Raw genomic sequence first — 12,829 nt, 5'->3', positions numbered from 1 at the left:
TCACAGCAGTAATATTGGGGATATTAATTTGAGAAGTCTCTGAGAGAGAGATAGCATTCTGTATTTTGTCTTTGACCTGACAAGGACATCTGCTCACCACATCTGCTTGTTACTATGTAAGTAAGTTAATTAGGGTATATTAATTTCTCTTAGATACAGTCAGGAATATAGTGAAGTATAGCTTAGATGTTCTCTTTATTTATTTATTTATTTGAGACTGTCCTGCAATGATGTTTTAAATATTTCCTGTGATTTTGAACTCTGAAGTAACTGTGATTATATACTGAGTATATTCTTGTTCTTTTGCTATTTATATTTAAATATATTTAAACCTGTCATTGTGGCTGATATTTGACATAAACTTAAGTTCTGAGAGAACTTGCATATTTATTTGATGACACTGTGGGGCACTCCTAACAAACTTGCTCTGGGACAACCTACCATTTGGATTAATAGGAACATTACACAGTAAGATTGGTCACCCTTTGTTAAGGGCTGTAAAGTAGCTGATAAGGGTGTGGCTGGTGGCAGTGATAACTACCTTATAGTATGGGCAGAAGGGGACATAGCTAGCAAACCTGTGCCAGCCTTTCCCAGGTGTGTGTGTGTGTGTGTGTGTGTGTGTGTGTGTGTGTGTGTGTGTGTGTGTGTGTGTGTGTGTGTGTGTGTGTGTGTGTGTGTGTGTGTGTGTGTGTGTGTGTGTACATGCGTGTGTCAGATATTAGGGCATGGACGTGAAGTACTGGTTGGACAGAGAGGGTACTGGAGGTCTTGGCTTGAGCACTCAACTGAGACCTCAACTTTCTAGCTGTGCCAGTGAGGAATCTTACTGGGGATCTGGAGAAAGAGTGAGAAACCAGCACCTGACTGACTGTGGCCTCTGTGTGCTCTTAAGGCAAATTGCACTTGATGCAGAGAGTTGCATCTGGAAATACTGTGTGTGTGTACTTGTCATCCTCCAAATGTTTGTCCCCCACTGGTGCTAATGATGAAGATTGATGTTTCTTGATTAGTGGCCCAGTGTTGGGGCATCACAATTGTGCTGAGAATTTACAGATAGAAGAGTGGTATATAAGATAGGTAGGAGTAATTAAAGAAATACAACAAAGTGAGGTATTGAAGGGATGAGCTAGTTTTAGTGTTAATAGAGAATTTGTGATGGAACGGTAAATTGGTTATGCTTATTAGAAGTAGGAATAGTAGTAGAAGAAGTACAATAAAGTGAGATATTAGAAGGGGATAAGCAGGTTAACTGATTTAGTGCATTAACTCATTCACTCCGGAGCAGCTCAGGAAAAGCTGCCTGCTTAATTCCACCATAGGAACAACAGTGCAGCCTGAGCTCATTTTCAGAAAATCCATTTGTAATACCATACAGAAAACAAATGTTCATAACTCTTTAACTATAAGAACTAGACCAAAAATGTAAACTCGAAAGTTGTTCAGCAGACATTGACCTTTCCAACAGTGTAAATGTTGATAGTGCATATCAAAGTCATTATTAAATATTTGGCAAGGAATGTTGATATTGTGCATATTTTCTTACCTTTTTGGAAAAGCAAAGCACAATGTCTTGGTCAATGTACGATGCAGACCCATATAATTTTAATTGAATTTGTTAGTATGAATGTCAGCTTTAAAATGATAACTTAACCATTACCGTGTGATGCTCCTTTCCTGAGATATTCACATAAATATGATTAATATATTATTTCTCATAACTGATAAATAAGCAAAGCATAATATCTCAACACCTGTAACAGACAGAGCCTACATATCAGTATAGAAGTTGTGCATCTGAATGTCAGCTTCAAAATGATGCATCATTTGTGTGATCACCATGTGCCATTGCAAAGATATGGGCATAATAATGAGAAGTATTGTAAATGTATAATTTTCATAATCGTACAAGACTAAACAAACTGTGATATCTGTGCATGTGTACAGTGCACAGACACAGTTCTTTTACCACATTGTAAGGAGTAACACTGTCTTCAAAATGAGGTATTGGCACACTGACATGCTCACTTGCAAAGTTATTTACCAAAATATGAAAAAAAATCATAATTTCCATAACCTAATTCCGAAACAAACTTTGATATCTGCACGTGTCCAACATACAGGTACAATTATTTTAGCATGTTGGAACCAGCAATACTGTCTTCAAAATGAGGTATTACTTAGCACATTCAGATGCTCCCTTGCAAAGTTATTTAACAAAATATGAAAAAAAATCATAATTTCCATAACCTAAGTCCAAAACAAACTTTGATATCTGCATATGAGTACAACATATAGGCACCATTCTTTCCCCATGTTAGAGCTATCAATACTGTTTTCAAAATGAGGTATTACTTAGCATATTGAGATGCTCCCTTGCAAAGTTATTTACCAAAATATGAAAAAAAAATCATAATTTCCATAACCTACGTCCAAAACAAACTTTGATATTTGCACGTGTACAACATACAGGCACAATTCTTTTACCATGTTGGAACTATCAATGCTGTCTTCAAAATGAGGTATTACTTGGCACACTGACATGCTCCCTTGCAAAGTTATTTACCAAAATATGAAAAAAATCATAATTTCCATAACCTAAGTCCTAACAAAACTGATATATGTACATGTGTACAGCATTCAGAAGCAGTTGTTTTACCATGTAGACACATAGAATTGTAAATATACACATTCTTGGTGTAGCCAACATACTGCTGAATGGGTACATGTGAAGAGAAAAAGCACGGTAAGGACCGCCACTCCAGTAATGAACCCAGGACAGGCATGGGACTTCAGTGGCAGGCAAGGCCATCTGATATGTCTGATAGTTTTGCTGGCTACCAACTCAGACAGCTGATACCACTGCAGTCTCATGACCTTCAGTGTCAGCAGTCTGCCTTACCTATGCCTTTTCTCTTTACATGTGTCCGTCCATTCAGCATGGACCTAAGGGATCAAGTTCTGTATTACTAAGCCCTTCCTGTCATCTAACCTCTACACATACCTGATAAAAGCAGAATAAAAAAAGAAGTATTGCAGGATGGTCACTGACATATTAGATTGTACGTGGTAGCACTCTCCTGAAACAGTTGTTCTTTCTCAGCATCTTCACCAGCTCCTTATCACAGTTATTTGGCAAACTCAGAAAAATATATTTTACACAACACGTTTCTTAATAGAGTTTTACTTACTATACTGGTCATACTTGGTCATGGGTGTTTTTCATTCTTCTCACAAGCTGCATGTTACCATTCCTGCATAGCTCTCCTCACGCCATTGTGGAGGTCAGTCAAGAACAATGCAATACCCTCCTCAGTTAGGTGAATGCCATCCCTTCTGAACAAGTGAACATCTTCTGCAGTGATGCTGTCATGGCAGATTGTAAATCCACCGACCCTGTGCATCAAGCCATGCATGAACCCATTCTGTAAACATCTGGCCTTGTGAGCTGCCCCTTGACTGTTTTCCATTTTCCATATCTATTGAGAATACCTCTTCTTACAATCCAATATATCTTCACAATGGAAGTGGGAAAGCTCAAGTTGTACTGGTTTTCAGTTTCAGAGGCATGGCTGGCAGCCCAGTGAATGTAGGAATGGTCACATATCCACACTCTCACTTGTCATTCTTCTGGTCATGAAGGCATGTCATTGTCAGAAGGTGGACAAACCTGCACAGGAAAGAAAATGCAAACAGATTACTACTGATGTTTGACAGATGTATTGGAAGACTAAATATATATGTATATCATATGCATTACCTGGCTAGTCCATCCAAATCTTTCATCCTAGCCACAGGGGCAGTATTCATTGCATTAGATACATAAATGGTGATGACGCTGCAGAGGTACATACCTACTACACACACACACACACACACACACACACACACACACACACACACACACACACACACACACACACACACACACACACACACACACACACACACACACACACACACACACACACACACACACACACACACACACAGGTTTTGCATTAGCTTGTTCTAATACATATAAACAATTAAAACTTTGTAACTAATAAAATTAAGGAATACCTAATTTGCATATGATGTGATTAGTGGAATTCAAACCAATGATTAAAGTGCAGAGGCATTCATTATCATTGAATAGAAATACTATATAATTATAATTCAGTCAAAATAGTATAACACTTGGACGTTACTGAGCACTTCCTCCTACCACCTAATTTCCACCCATGACTGAAAGTGTGGAAACATGCCCAACTACTGAGTATAAGCCGAAGTGTCAAACTTATTTGGTTAATCCATGTAAGAATTGTCACTAAAGTAATAATTCCAGTTAGCGCATCTGACTATCACTCTGGGTACAATAAGACCCATCAGTTTTTCTCAATGCAGTATGTGCATATTGATGATAAATTATTCTTGGAAGCTGAATACATAAAAAAATATAATAACCATCACTGAAACCTGAGCTATAGATAACCTGTACTTGTTACACTGTATCTGTATTACGATCTTCAGCAGTCTGACCATGTATGCACAAACACTTCCCTGGTACACAGATTATTTATTTCCCCTACCAACACCTTCATTACTACATGTTATACACATGTCCCTAAATGAAACATTCACCCAAATAACCCATTCAGGTTGAGATGTGCACAATCACCAAAATGATATATATATATATATATATATATATATATATATATATATATATATATATACGCGTGTGACCAGTGTATATATGTGCAAGTACATAATGTACATACATATATATCCCTATACACACATATGCATATCTCTCTCTCTATATATCTATATATATATATATATATATATATATATATATATATATATAAAAGATGTATAATGACTCCAAGCAGAGAAAAAACACAACCTGGCTTGTGCATTCATCAAAGTGATAATGACTTGTACTTATGTGAATAACAGTGACAGCATCTGAGACTTTTCCCAGAAAAGTGATAATGACTCACTGCTCTATTGTAACTGCACGTATTGCTAACGTGATAATGACCTTCCTTTCATTACTGCAAATGTATGCATGCTGAGATACAGGTGATAATTGCTGCACATAACCTGTTGCGTAGGCATCCATTATATTACATTGTGCAGCTGTTTTGTAACACAGACTCAGTATCATCAACAAGGAGAAGACCTGAGTCATTCAGTCAAACAGTATAACACTTAGATATTACTGAGCCCTTCCTCCCACCGAAATATGATGCTGAAATGATGCAAGATAAAGATGAAGAATTTGAGTTCAAATGTAATTAGGTGTTTTTACACAAAACACTGGTAACATAATGGAATTAGAAATAACATATACTGAAATGCAAATAATATGTAAAACAAATTATTAATAATAGATCAATCATTTATGTTCATCCCACACCACTGAATGTCATGGCAAAAAAAAAAGACTTTGGTGCCCATCTGAAGCTGAACAATGACAAGAACTCTTGCAGCCATTGTGGTAACCCAGGAAAATCCACAACTCCTGACCCTGTACTACCAAACAACCATAAAAATATCCCCATCCAATTCAACAAATACTTCACTGAAACAGTCCAAGCCCTAGTCAACACCCAAAATACTACTAGCAGCCCCTTACCTACAGAGACCCCAACCCACACCAGTATAACAAACAACTCCTCCAGTTTCTCCCTGGAACCAGTCCCTACTAAAACTATTGCTAGACTTCTCAAGAAGCTGAAACCAACCACTCTGGTGGCTGGCAATCTACCTGCAGACTGTCCATTCTCATAAATAAGTCAATATCAGAATGTAAAGTACCTCACATTTGGAAAATATCACATATTATACCACTGCACAAAGGGAGTAAGTCCCTTGAACTTACTATTGCCGTATTGCAATCCTATCACCTTTATCAAAAAGTAGGGGTTGGGAGGGTGGCCTAATGGTTAAGGTGCTTGCCTTACAAACTCAATGTACAGGGTTTGAGTCTCAGAAGGGATAATTGGCTAGGCTTAAAATGGCTTGCAAGGGCAGTTAGATTAGTAATAACCTATGAACTTCCAGATTGGAAAGTCCATGTTTCCATTTACTATAAGAAAAATCTTGATGATTGGATAGGAAATGGGAAATTCACCCCAGGGATCACTTCTGTGGCTCTGCTCGACAGGGGCACAGGAAAATAATTTTCTTGGGTGGCGAAAGCCAGGGTGCATTTTTTGGCTAGGCTGGTATGAGCCCTAGGGCTGATAGCCTAGTACCTACCTATGAACCTACCTATGAATGTATTAGATAGGGTAGTTCATTCCCAGCTAATGCACCTCCTAAAAAATAATCTGCTATCCATACCCCAGCATGGCTTCAGACCTTCCCATAGCACTACCACAGCACTACTCTCCTTCACCAACATTGTCAATCATATAGAAACAATGGTCTATTTGTATCCTCAATATTCCTAGAATTATCAAAAGCCTTTGACATGGTGAACCACAGTATGCTACCCAACTCAAAAAAAATATATCTTTTATATTTATATTAATATTGGCTTACTGCCAAAATATGTTCTCACTATTTTCAAATATATTCACTGTTCTCTTATGTGATACTGTTTTTATACTTATATTTGTGCTTGGAGCCATCTGCACTCAATTGTATTCCTTATCCTATATGTATATTATTATTATGTTTCCTTAGATGCTGCTATTATTCTCTAAGTCGGACTTTCCCGGTTAAAAAATGTTAAATAAATTAAATAAATAAATAAATAATTGCAGTAAGCCAATCTGTAAAGGAGCAAGGCATGAACAATGACCAAGAGATCAACTTGAGGTAGATTCTTGGTATGTTTCACATATGGAAAGAGGAAGACTTCACTGCAGCTAACAGCTGATCCCAAAATGTTAAACACAAGTCTGCAATAACATCAAGAGTCCATACTTTAATAACAAATTCAAGCTTGTTACATAGTACAGTTTTGGAATTATTAATCGGATGTAATGAGTTACATCACTGTTGTCGTGGTCTGATGCAGCAACTTCCCTCTATTCCACAAATCTGGAGTATTCCCAGAGATAAATGTTTAAACCTTATGATTTTATCAGGTCAGTTCAGATTACAAAAACCTGCTACAGAAGGAAACAAAGGGATGAAAGCCAAATTTGTTGCACACAAGTATGTACTCAGCATCTGCACAAGCCTAATCACTGCCCAGACAAAGCAGTACCAGAAAGTGGTAAAGAAACGGATAGACATTTTCAAAATGAATTGTTACAACTAGCCAAAATTAGGCAGACCAGTCCCTGATAACAAAATTTATCATGTTTTCTCCCCCATTACTATAATAAAATAACTTCCCCATTTATAGTCAAGTTATTATTCTTAGGCACCAACCTAAAATGTACTGTTGAAACTTGCATTGCTGATGAAAACTGGGAAAAAGCCGAAAGAAGAAGACTGAAGTGAAAAACTGACAGAACCAAGGGAACCAAGTGTAAAACTAAGTAAATCCGTATGCTGTACATATGTCAAGATGTGAATTCAAATAAGGCTATGTCATACTGTGCACATATATTCAACTCGCAGTTTAGCATGCTTTCAAAACCAATGAACTATGTTCCCTTAACTCTAACGTGTGCTGAACCCAAAGCATGGGACAGCTTTCATTTTAACAAGGTGTTTTCACCAATTATAGTGTTCCTTCAGCGACATCTTCATCAGACATTAAGAACACCAACACATTTTTATGAACATGACAAAGAAAAAAACTATATTAACAGCTGATGTGTGCACAGTAATCTGTGTGCACACATACAACATATCTCTTCTCGCATCTTCTTCAAAGTGTCACCTTTCTTTCCAATGATACTTCAACTACGTTGCTGTTTTTAACTGCACAATGTATTAAGTGCAATAATTAAATTGGAAAAACGATACATGTACTTGCCCCAAATGTTACCTTTGCTGTGTATCAGAAGACGGCGCATTCGACAAAATAAAAATGTTTTTGAAAAGAAAAAGAACACGGAGCGTCCTATACACTATTAAAGAGTGGCACAAAACAGGTAATAAAGGGTGTTAGGAGAACTGCTTTCTAGATGTAGATCACTATGTGTAGTGTTCCTATTAAGCCACTGTAGCTAGATAGTATGTGCGTATAAGTACTGAGCATGTGTGAGAACAGTGCCATTTTGTACAGTCAGCCAGAGTGAGTGCACACACAAATGGAGATGCACGTGTGAGGTGTGTTTGATATAATGTGTGAATCAGTTATGTTAAATGTATATGTTCCAGTTACAGCTCCTGACAATGTTTATGTACAATAAATATGATGTTCCCATACGCCACTTCATCTTCTCTTTTGAATGTGTGAGCCAAGCAGCATTGTGTCAGAAGTGGGATGTCTAAAATGACATGGAACCAAAAAAGATTCTGAAGTTGAAGCAACACACAACTAATGAGGCACACGATTACAAGCGGAGGAACATACCAGAGTGAACTCGCAAACAGGTCAGAGATTATTCAAACGTACTTAAATTTGTTTAAATGATTCTTCAGTCACTGAATGTGTGGTTCAGCATTCAGAACATTCAAAATAATTACAGAGAAAAAGGAAATATCTGAAATTGCAACATAATGATAAAAGTATTCAAAATAAGTATGAACGTATTTGAAATAACTTTTGAAATGTTTAAGATGTATGAAAGGGCTAAAATGACCATATTTCTTCACAATGTGCTACCTTTTCACATTAACTATAACGATTCAAAGTTTCTGCGGTTTCTGTAATGTTCACAGTGTTTTTACTTTAAAGTACAGCCATTTCAGAGAGATTGTTGCACAGATGGGCATAATTACAAGTACCTGATCTACGCTTATGTTTAAATATATTTTGTTGTGATGGCAGAGGGCTTTTACCGACCTAAGCCACTGGTGTTTTATGATAATATTGCTGAGAACTGAAGAGTTTTTCAAACAGAATATGATATTTTCAAACAGGCTGCTTTTTCTAATAAAGGTACGGGTACAAAGCCATTCATACGTTTTAATGTAGCTGACACAGAAGCCGTTGAGAGGGAACATTCATTTGTGTATGCACCTGCCATGTATGCAGGGGAGGGGGAGAAATGCCATATTGTGATACAGGTTGGAACACGGGAAAATCCTGAGTGCTTAAAATGTCAATTTATAGAAACGTGTAACCCTCAAATGAATATTACAATGAAAAGGCACATATTTTACACAAGAAATCAAAAGTTTGGTGAAACTACCGCAGTATACGTTATTGACTTGAGAAATAAAGCAAAAACGTACAGATATGATGATTTGCAAGATGAGTTGACAAAAGACAGACTTGTGTGTGGGTGTTAATAATGATGCAGTGAGAAAGATTTTGCTTTGAGACAAAGATTTAATAACTTAGCAAAGCCAAAGAGATTTGTCAAATATATAAGCTTAGAGAAAAGCATACAGATATGCTTATGAATGAGAAAAGCATGCATACAGTATCTACCAGTATGAATGTTGACAGTATACAACAGAAAGCTAAGATAAAAAAGAGATATAAGCCAAAGAATGTGACAGTAGCCAATTTTAACCATAAACAGAATGGGGCCACAACACCTAATCTTACTGTAAACTGTCATAATTGTGGAGGCAGCCATGAAGCTAAATGAGAAAAGTGCTTAGATTTTGGTCACCAATGTCACAGACATAAAAAGTGGAATCATGTCCAAAGGCTTTGTAAGTCTAAACTGGCACATATTTTTAATAAAAGAGATCATCCAAAGAAGAGAGTAGATAATTTAGAATGTCGTGAGCCAACTGTCTATGTTGATGGTGTATCTGTGATTGATGAAACATTTAATACAGTGAACTATCAGCCAACTGGTAATCTGGCAGCAAAGGGTGAAATATTCTGTACTGTTTGAATCAACAGAAAACCTATTTGTACAACTTAACTTAGATACTGGATCCGAATGCAATGTTATATCAGCACAAATGTTTGCCAAAGTAAAAGCTGGTGAAAACTTAATTCAGCAAAGTGTGCAAAATTTGTTGCTTATGATGGTAAATAGGTTCACACTGATGGCTCTGTAGTTCTCACATGCCATTCTGCTGGCAGCAGATATGACTTGTAGTTTTACATAGTCAAATTTCATGTGCAGTCACAATTAGGCCTCAAAGACAGTTTGAGAATGGAACTGATTTAATTCAATAAGGAGGTCTCGCATATAAGTCTGAACAACCACAATAGTTTTACACAGAATATTTTTCGTGAATATGCAGAATATGCTTAGCAAGCTAGCAGTCACTTACTCCATTAGGTTAAACCATGAAGTAAACCCAGTTGTCTGTCCAGAAAGGAAGATTCCAGTAGCAATGCAGAGTAAAGTGAAAACACCATCAGACAAAATGGTGAATTCAGGTGTAATAACTTCAGTAAAAGAACTGACTGAATGGGCATTCTGCATGGCTGTAGCTCATAAGAAAAGTTCAGATGATATTTGAATATGTATTGATCTGAGAGATTTTAACAATGAGCTTAAATGTCATCATCCAGTGCTCACAGTAAAAGTAGCAGCTCTCATGCCAAATGCCACTATTTTTTCAGTGTTAGATGCCAAAAGATAATTTTGGCAAATTTCGATGGATTACAAATCTTCATTGTTAACTACTTTCAGTACGCCATTTAGAAGGTTCAGATTTTTGAAAATGCCATTGGGATTAATTTCTGCCAGTGAAGTCTTTCAGTGTGCGATGGAGCAACTTTTTTCAGATGAAAATTAGTGTTATTAATCTGCAACTTATCCGGGTAGTAATATTTGGGATATTAATTTGAGAAGTGTTTGAGAGAGAGATACAGTCTTTATTTTGTCTTTGACCTGAGAAGAACATCCACTCACCTCATCTGCTTGTTACTCTGTAAGGAAGTTAAGTAGGGTATAGTAATTTCTCTTAGATACCATCCAGAATATAATGAAGTATAGCGTAGGTGTTTTCCTTATTTATCTGAGACTGTCCTTCAGTGCTGTTGTACATATTTCCTGTGATTTTGAACTCTGATGTAACTGTAATTATATACTGGGTATTTTTTTTGTTTTCTTATTATTTATAATTAAATATATTTAAACTGGTCATTGTGGTTGATATTTGACATATTTAAGTTCTGAGAGTACTTGCATATTTATTTGGTGACACTGTGGGCCACTCCTAATACCCTTGCTCTTGGTCAAACTACCATTTGGATTAATAGTAATATTACACAATATGATTAGACACCCTTTGTTAAGGGCCTTAAAGTAGCTCATAAGGACGTGGCTGGTGGCAGTGATAACTCCCTTATAGTCTGGGCAGAAGGGGGGCATAGCTAGTAAAACTGTGCCAGCCTTTCCCAGGTGTGTGTATGTATATGTGTGTGTGTGTGTGTGTGTGTGTGTGTGTGTGTGTGTGTGTGTGTGTGTGTGTGTGTATGTATATAAATCAAACCTCAAAGGGCGTGTGGGTGTGTGTGTGTGTGTGTGTGTGTGTGTGTGTGTGTGTGTGTGTGTGTGTGTGTGTGTGTGTGTGTGTGTGTGTCAGCTACTTGATCAGGAACATGAGGTACTGGTTGGGCAGAGAGGGTGCTGGAGATCTTGGCTTGGACACTCAGCTGAGATCTCAACTCTGTAGCAGTCCCAGTGGGGAGTCATAGTGGGGATCTGGAGAAAGAGTGAGAAACCAGCACCAGACTGACTGTGGTCTCTGTGTGCTCTTAAGGGAAGTTGCACTTGATCCAAAGAGCTGCATCTGGAAATAGTGTGTGTTTACTTGTAATCCTCCCAATATTTGTCCCCCACTGGTGCAATGGATAAGGACTGAGGTTCCTTCATTACTGGCTCAGTGTTGGGGCATCACAATTGTACTGAGAATTTACAGATAGAAGAGTGGTATATAAGATAGGTAGGAGTAATTAAAGAAATACAACAATGTGAGGTATTGAAGGGATGAGCTAGTTTTAGTGTTAATAGAGAATTTGTGATGGAACGGTAAATTGGTTATGCTTATTAGAAGTAGGAATAGTAGTAGAAGAAGTACAATAAAGTGAGGTATTAGAAGGGGATAAGCAGGTTAAGTGATTTAGTGCATTAAAGGGTGGTGCAAAACAGGTAATGAAGGGTGTTAGTAGAACTGATTCCTAGATGTAGATCATTATGTGTAGTGTTCCTATTAATCCACTGTAGCTAGATAGTATGTGCGTATAAGTATTGAGCACGTGTGAGAACAGTGCCATTTTGTGCAGTCAGCCAGAGTGAGTGAACGCACAAATGGAGATGCACATGTGAGGTGTGTTTGATATAATGTGTGAATCAGTTATGTTAAATGCATATGTTCCAGTTACAGATCCTTACAAGGTTTATGTACAATAAATATGATGAACCCATACACTACTTCATCTTCTCTTTTGAATGTGTGACACAAGCGACAGTGTGTCAGAAGTGGGATGTCTAAAATGACATTGAACCGGAAAGCGATCTAAAGTTGAAGCAACACACAAGTAATGAGGCACATGGTTAGAAGTGGAGGAACATACCAGAGTGAACTCACAAACAGTTCAGTGGTTATTCAAATGTACATACATTTTTTAAAATGATTTTTCAGTCACCGAATGTGTGGTTCAGCTTTCCGAACATTCAAAATAATTACAGAGATAAAGGAAATGTCTGAAATTGTGACAAACTAATAAAGTATTTGAAATAAGTATGAAAGTGTTTGAAATAACTTCTGAAATGTTTAAAATATATGAAAGGGCTAAAATGACCATATTTTTTTCACAGTGTACTACTTTTTCACATTAACTAGAACT

The sequence above is a fragment of the Protopterus annectens genome, chromosome 11.part0, assembly GCF_019279795.1.
Source record: "Protopterus annectens isolate FY-2018-M chromosome 11.part0, PAN1.0, whole genome shotgun sequence".
NCBI classification, from domain to species: Eukaryota; Metazoa; Chordata; order Ceratodontiformes; family Protopteridae; genus Protopterus; species Protopterus annectens.
The sequence above is the reverse complement of the archived record's forward strand: the minus strand, read 5'-3'. Positions refer to the sequence as shown.